Here is a 7,918-nt window from a genome sequence, read left to right on the forward strand (position 1 = left end):
AGAAAAGGCAGAGGAACCAGAGATCAAATTGCCAACATCTGCTGGATCATGGGAAAAGCAAGAGAGTTCCAGAAAAACATCTATTTCTGTTTTATTGACTATGCCAAAGCCTTTGAGTGTGTGGATCACAATAAACTGTAGAAAATTCTGAAAGAGATGGGAATACCAGACCACCTGATCTGACTCTTGAGAAACCTGTATGCAGGTCAGGAAGCCACAGTTAGAACTGGACATGGAACAACAGACTGGTTCCAAATAGGAAAAGGAGTACGTCAAGGCTGTATATCGTCACCCTGCTTATTTAACTTATATGCAGAGTACATCATGAGAAACGCTGGGCTGGAAGAAGCACAAGCTGGAATCAAGATTGCCAGGAGAAATATCAGTAACCTCAGATATGCAGAAATTGAAGAGGAACTAAAAAGCCTCTTGATGAAAGTGAAAGAGGAGAGTGAAAAAGTTGGCTTAAAGCTCAACATTCAGAAAACGAAGATCATGGCATCCGGTCCCATCACTTCATGGGAAATAGATGGGGAAACAGTGGAAACAGTGTCAGACTTTATTTTTCTGGGCTCCAAAATCACTGCAGATGGTGACTGCAGCCATGAAATTAAAAGACGCTTACTCCTTGGAAGGAAAGTTATGACCAACCTAGATAGCATATTCAAAAGCAGAGACATTGCCAACAAAGGTCCGTCTAGTCCAGGCTATGGTTTTTCCAGTAGTCATGTATGGATGTGAGAGTTGGACAGCTGAGCGCCAAAGAATTGATGTTTTTCAACTGTGGTGTTGGAGAAGACTCTTGAGAGTCCCTTGGACTGCAAAGAGATCCAACCAGTCCATCCTAAAGGAGATCAGCCCTGGGTGTTCTTTGGAAGGAATGATGCTAAAGCTGAAACTCCAGTATTTTGGCCACCTCATGTGAAGAGTTGACTCATTGAAAAAGATTCTGATGCTGGGAGGGATTGGGGGCAGGAGGAGAAGGGGACGACCGAGGATGAGATGGCTGGATGGCATCGCTGACTTGATGGACGTGAGTCTGAGTGAACTCCGGGAGTTTGTGATGGACTGGGAGGCCTGGCGTGCTGCAATTCATGGGGTCGCAAAGAGTCGGACACGAGTGAGCAACTGAGCTGAACTGAACTGAACCATTATTATTACACATCACTTAGTGCTCGAGTTGCTAGGTTCTTAGCCTGGTTCTTAGCTGTCTGTGACCAGGAGACAACATCCTGGCTAGTGGGATACACATGAAAGCGAGATGTGTGTAAATTCTGAGTCATATCCTCAAAGGAGGTGGTGTGCCCTTGCCTTTCATCGTGTCGCCTTCCTCATGGCTGGAATGTGAACATGATGGCAGGAACTGGAGCAGCCATTCTGGGCCACAAGATGGAAGCACTTATTGAGGATGGCAGAGCAAAGAGTTACAGAGTCCTGGATCCCTGATGGTTGTGGAGCCACCATGATACTTCCACCTGTGTGTTTGAACTTCTACATGACAGAGGTAGAGATTTCCATCTTGTTTAAGCCAATATGATGTGGGTCTCTTTGTTAAAGCAAGCAACTTGATATCCCACCAGTGCAGCTCAAAGATCAGACTTCCTGAATACACTTTGGTTGTGAGGTTCTGTAATTCCTCAGGTAGATGAAACACCATGCTCTAAGGCCCTGCATATGCCTCATGGGTGTAAATCGTTGGGTGAGTTTGTAGGGAAATGGGCAGTCTCCTTCTCTGCTAACCCATGACTACTTTCAGGCAGGCTGACAGGTCACTACTTCTAGAACAATGGGACCAGCCTTGGCTCCATTTCATTAGACTGAGGTTCATTTGATGGAAAGAGTTGGCAAGGGAAGAAAAGTCATGGGGACCAATGGGGGGATGGTTGTGTTCTGATCCTGATGCTGTGTTACCAGTCCTTGCTGTGGCCCTGGACCAGTTTCTCCAGATGTGAAAATGGAAATGACCCTGACCACCATCCACAGGGCCTTGTCCCCATGATCTTTCCCCCAGGAGCCTGGGGAAAGTCTCATCCAGCTTAGGACAGCTTGTCTTTTCTAAAGATGACTGCCCTCTTTGATTTGATCTCAAGTAGCTTGACTTCAGGGGACAAAGCTGTAGGAATCTCCAGCCTGCTGTCACATCTGTGTTTCTTGAGCCGGTCCTTCTATGCTGTCACACCCCAGCCACAAGACTTAGCAGCTTTTCTTATTCCTCCTTTTAAATGACAAGCCTATCACTAAAGAAAATCAACCCTGAATATTCATTGGAAGGACTGATGCTGAAACTGAAGCTCTAATACTTTGGCCACCTGATGCAAAGACCCAAGTTATTAGAAAAGGCCCTGAGGCTGGGAAAGATTGAAGGCAGGAGGAGAAGGGGATGACAGAGGATGAGATGGTTGGATGGCATCACCGAATCAATGGACATGACTTTGAGCAAGCTCTGGGAGACAGTGAAGGACAGGGAGGTCTGGTGTGCTTCAGCCCATGGGATCACAGAGTCAGACAAGACTAAGCAACTGAACAACAACAGCCATCACTCCAGCTTCCCGCTTTGTCTGGGCCATGTGCAATGAGGGGAAGTTGGTCTCATGTGGGCTGACCCCTCCAGGCACAGATAGGACTTTTTCTCACTGTCAAGGGGAAAAGCGGCCAGGGCAACCTCTCCTGTCTCCAGGTCTGCTTGTTCCAGAGACGTTTTCCCTGAAATAAATGTCTTTGACTCCTAGTGCTTCCATAGGTAATACTCACCTTTCTCCTGGAGCAGACTCTTTCTGAGGAATTCTTCTCCCTGACCCTGTCCCTATGGGCTGCAGGGGCCCTGAATGGCTGCAGTGGGACCTTTTCTTGCTGGGAGGACTTGAAAACAGGCATAAGGTCCCCAGTCATCTAAGTTGAGCCCTGACCATCCATTCCTATTATTTTTTCTTTACTGCTTTCAACGTGGCAGTTTCCTGGTCAGGAAGGACTCTAGGGCACAGGGTGGAAGCAGGGCTCCAGGGAAAGGTGCCCAGGTGCCCTGCTGTTCTGTATGTGGTTCCCACCATCTCTTCCCCCAGTCTCAACCGCTTGTGAAATGAGCGACTGAAGGCCAATCACACTGCCAGCTCAGTCTCATCTGTCTCTTCTGCGAAATGGGGGCCAAGAAAACCCTTCACCCCTTCAGACAAGGGACCAGCCTGTCTGGTCTCTTGGGTTCCCTGCCATCTCTGAGACCTGCAGTTCTGCAGAAGACTGAGTCACTAGAAACAACTGTGAAATTCCTAGTGAAACCTGGTGAAAAAATATAGATATTTTTTCCAGAAGTGTTAAGAAATAAACTGCTGGCACGGTGGCCATACCCCAAATACTTTGGCGTGTATTTTCTACACACAAGAATATTCTCCACCAACACAACCATCAAATGAAGTCAGTGTGCCCTGTTCTACCATCCAGTCTTCCTAGTAATTGTCCATTGTAAAGCGAAAGGGACACAGGATCCTGTGTCCCATTTAGTTGTCACATCTCTTTGGGCTCCTTGCCTGGGAGGCATTTCTCAGTCTTTTATTTAAAAAAAGTTCTATTTCCTTATTAATTTGTTTGTTTGTTTTTGATTGTGCTGCATCTTCATTGCCGCACAGGGCTGTCTCTTGCTGTGGTGAGTGGGGGGCTACTTTCTAACTGTGGTGCATGGGCCGCTCACTGCTTCTCTTTTTGCGGCACACAAAGCTCTAGGGCACAGGGGCTCGGTAGCTGCGGCTCCCAGGCTCCAGGGCTGCCTCATTCGCTTTAGTTGTGTCCAACTCTTTGTGACCCTATGGACTATAGCCCACCAGGCTCCTCTGTCCAAGGGATTCTCCAGGGAAGAATATTGGAGTAATTGCCATGTCCTCCTCCAGGGGATCTTCTCAGCCCAGGGATCGAACCCGTATCTCTTATGTCTCCTGCGTTGGCAGGCATGTCCTTTACCACTAGGACTACCTGGGAAGCCCCTGGGTTCTAGAGCACAGGCCCAATAGTTGGGGCACATGGGCTTCGCTGCTCCATGGAATGTGGACTCTTCCTGGAGCAGGGATCAAACCTGTGTTCCCTGAATTGGCAGGTGGAGTCTTCACCACTGAGCCATCAGAGAAGCCCCTCAGTCTTTTATTGGCTTACATGATCTCAACACTTTTGAGCATCACAGACACGATTTTTTTAGCATGTCCCTCAATTTGAGTTTTCTGGTGTTGCTTAGATTCAGGGTCTGAATCTTGGTAGGAACGGAAGTGGTAGCTGTTCTCATGGCACAATTTTCTCTTTGCTCTGTCACTGATGGAACTAATTCCTAATTAAGGTCTGTCTGCCAAGTTTCTCCACCGATGTGAGTTGTTGTCTCTAATTAATAAGTGTTTTGTGGAGAAATACTTTGAAACTATGTAAGTAACCAATTACACATCAAATATAATTATGGTTAATAATTCTAAATATCCAGGTAAATTAATTAACACAGTTAATCAATTAACATATGTGTGGACTTGTGGTTTTCTGTTTCATCCAGTGGATTATGACTCATTTTTATCATTATCCTGATGCTCAGATCATCCCAGATCTGGTCTCTGGGAGCCCATTAAGGCCAGCCTCTGTGTCTTTTTGACACAGCCCCACCATTCTTGAGTACTTCCTCCCTTTCTAGCACAAGCATATGTTCTGGGCTCATCTTGCGGTTTCTGGTCCCAAGCTCTGGAATCAGCTGTTCCTCCCCAGAGCTCTGACGCTTTTTAGTGGAGAATGAATGGTGACAAGACTCTCTTGATCTAACTTTAACCAGGCTCCTCTGGTTAGGGGTCACTGGGCCTCTTCTCCCTCTGTGTGTTAGGCTCCATGCATGGCCTTGGACGGGTTACGTTTTAATGATCCCAGCAGCTTCAGGTCTGGGCAGGAAATTTTCCATAGCTTTCCCCCAGCTCTTCATGCCTTTGAAAGCATGCCCAGGGCCAGCAGCTTCCCAGCCTGCATGGCTCAAAGCAGCCTGCACTCAGTGCCCCGCCCAAGGGCCCCGGATCCCAGCCCTTGTCTCAGAAGTGGGCTGAGGGGGCGCCTGGGGATTTGGGGGCTTCCTGTGGACCCCACTATGGTTTCCCCTCCTGGAGTATCATTCCTCTTCCTAGAGAAGAGATATGCAAGGTGCCAGTGGACAGAAAAATCCCAGAATCCCTTGCACAGATAATCAGAGACTGACAGCCCCAGAGACCACCAGAGCAGAGGCTTGTTTACACGAGGCCAGTAGAGCTGAAAGCCCAGGGCTGTTCGTGGCCCGGCTGCTTCCAAAACCTGTATGATTAGTCAACATCGTGTTGTAGTCTATGCCTTAAAGAGGGGCTCCGAGATTGTCTGACCTGTGGGCCCCACTGCCTGGCCTGCCCTGGGTCCAAGGTCACACGTACCATGGCTCCCAGCTCCTGGGAGCCCTAGAGGGTGAGAAATGACCAGTGCAGGACCCTGTGTGGGAAAGTGGTCAGTGTCATGGAGAGCAAGATGGCCTGGGCTTGAACCTCAGCTCTGAGGACTACCAGCTGCGAGATTCCAGAAGTTACCTAGCCATGCTGTCCTCAACTTCCTCCAGTGGTACCTGCCTCACCCCACAGGGCTGATATGAGGAGTAAATATGTTCATCTATATATATATGGACTCTCTATATATGTCTGTCTGCTGTTTATCTTTCAAATCTGACTTCCTATCTGTCTATGAACTCTACCAACTCTGGATCTACCTACCTATCAACTCTATCTATGTCAACTCTTATCAACTCTATCAATTCTGTTTATCTATCTATCATCTGTCTGGAAAAAGTCAATTTTCATTCCAGTCCCAAAGAAGGGCAATGCCAAAGAATGTTCAACTACTGCATAATTGCACTCATTTCACATCCTAGCAAGGTAATGTTCAAAATCCTTCAAGCTAGGCTTCAACATTATGTGAACTGAGAACTTGCAGATATACAAGCTGGATTTAGAAAAGGTCAAGGAACCAGAGATCAAATTGCCAACATCCATTGGAACAAAGAAAAAGCAAGAGAACTCCAGAAAAACATGTAATTATGCTTCATTGACTACCCTAAAACCTTTGACTGTGTGGATCACGACAAACTGGAAAATTCTTAAAGAGATGGGCACAGCAGACCACCTTATCTGCCTCCTGAGAAACCTGTATGCAGGTCAAGAAGCAACAGTTAGAACTAGACATGGAACAATGGACTGGTTCCAAATTGGGAAAGGAGTACACCAAGGCTGTATATTGTCACCCTGCTTATTTAACTTATATGCAGAGTACATCATACTCTGCTGATATATGGAATCATCAAGCTGGAATCAAGACTGCTGGGAGAAATATCAGTAACCTCAGATATGCAGATTACACCACCCTTGTAGCAGAAAGTGAAGAGGAACTAATGAGCCTGTTGATAAAAGTGAAAGTAGAGAGTGAAAAAAGCTGGCTTAAAACTCAACATTAAAAAAAACAAACTCAACATTCAAAGAACTAAGATCATGGCATCCGGTCCCATGATTTCACGGCAAATAGATGGGGAAACAATGGAAACAGTGACAGACTTTATTTTTGGGGGCTCCAAAATCACTGCAGATGGTGACTGCAGCCATGAAATTAAAAGACACTTGCTCCTTGAAAGAAAAGTTATGACAAACCTAGACAGTGTGTTAAAAAACAGAGACATTACTTTGCTGACAAAGGTCCATCTAATCAAAGCTATAGTTTTACCAGTAGTCATGTATGGATGTAAGAGTTGGACCATAAAGAAGGCTGAGAGCCAAAGAATTGATGCTTTTGAACTGTGGTGTTGGAGAAGACTCTGGAGAGTCCCTTGGACTGCAAGGAGATCAAACCAGTCAATCCTAAAGGAAATCAGTCCTGAATATTCATATGACTGATGCTGAAGCTGAAACTCCAATACTTTCACCACCTGATGTGAAGAGCCAACTCATTGGAAAAGACCCTGATGCTGGGAAAGATTGAAGGCAGGAGGAGAAGGGGACAAGAGAGGATGAGATGGTTGGATGGCATCCTGACTCAATGAACATGAGTTTGGACAAGCTCCTGGAGATGGTGAAGGACAGGGAAGCCTGGCGTGCTGTAGTCCATGGGGTTGCAAAGAGGCAGACATTACTGAGCGACTGAACAACAACAATCATCTATCTACCTGTCTATTTGTCTATCAACTCTGTCTATCTATCTATCTCCCTGTCTATCTACTCTGTGTATCTATCAACTCTATCATCTGTGTACACAGAGAGAGTCACAGAAAGAGTCCCCAGACAGCATTTCAATTCTGTCTTTTAAAAATAAGCACTCTTTATAAAAAGCTGCCATGAAAGTCACAAGTCACATGTCCCAAAACCTGAAGAGCCCTTGATCCTCCCCTCTTGCTTCAAGGCCAAAGATTGTTCCCTGACTTCTTTGCTTTATTTAGGGGTGGATTGAAAGACTCTAAGATTTCAGAGCATTTTGATTCAGGACCATCTGTCCTGGGCTGCTCACCCAGAGCGGTTTGGCCTGCTCCTGCCACACCCGGTGCTCCCCGGCGGTGGGGGAGCCTCAGCCTGGGCCCTGTGCTGCCTCCTGGCTGCATCCCCAGAGGAGGGCCAGCCACCCCTGGCTCCACATGGGGAGAAAATGAGAGCCCGGGAGGCTTGGGAGGGGTGAGAGTTTGGACACTTGAGAGGATTCGTAGCTGGGAAGAAAGTGAGATGGATGTTAACTGGCTTGTGGGAAAAAACCACAAAGGCAGCCTCAGAGGTGCTGCCCTGGGGATTCCAAGCCACCTACAGGAGAGTGGCCATGTGGGAAATTTTCACCCCTTTTGCCCACCATCCTGCCCACCTCTCCCTTGTTTCAGAAAACTGGGGGCTCAGACGCTTGAATTTCACCTGCTTTTCCTTTCTTC

Source organism: Bison bison, unplaced genomic scaffold (genome assembly GCF_000754665.1).
Source record: "Bison bison bison isolate TAMUID 2011002044 unplaced genomic scaffold, Bison_UMD1.0 scf7180017864337, whole genome shotgun sequence".
Lineage (NCBI taxonomy): Eukaryota > Metazoa > Chordata > Mammalia > Artiodactyla > Bovidae > Bison > Bison bison.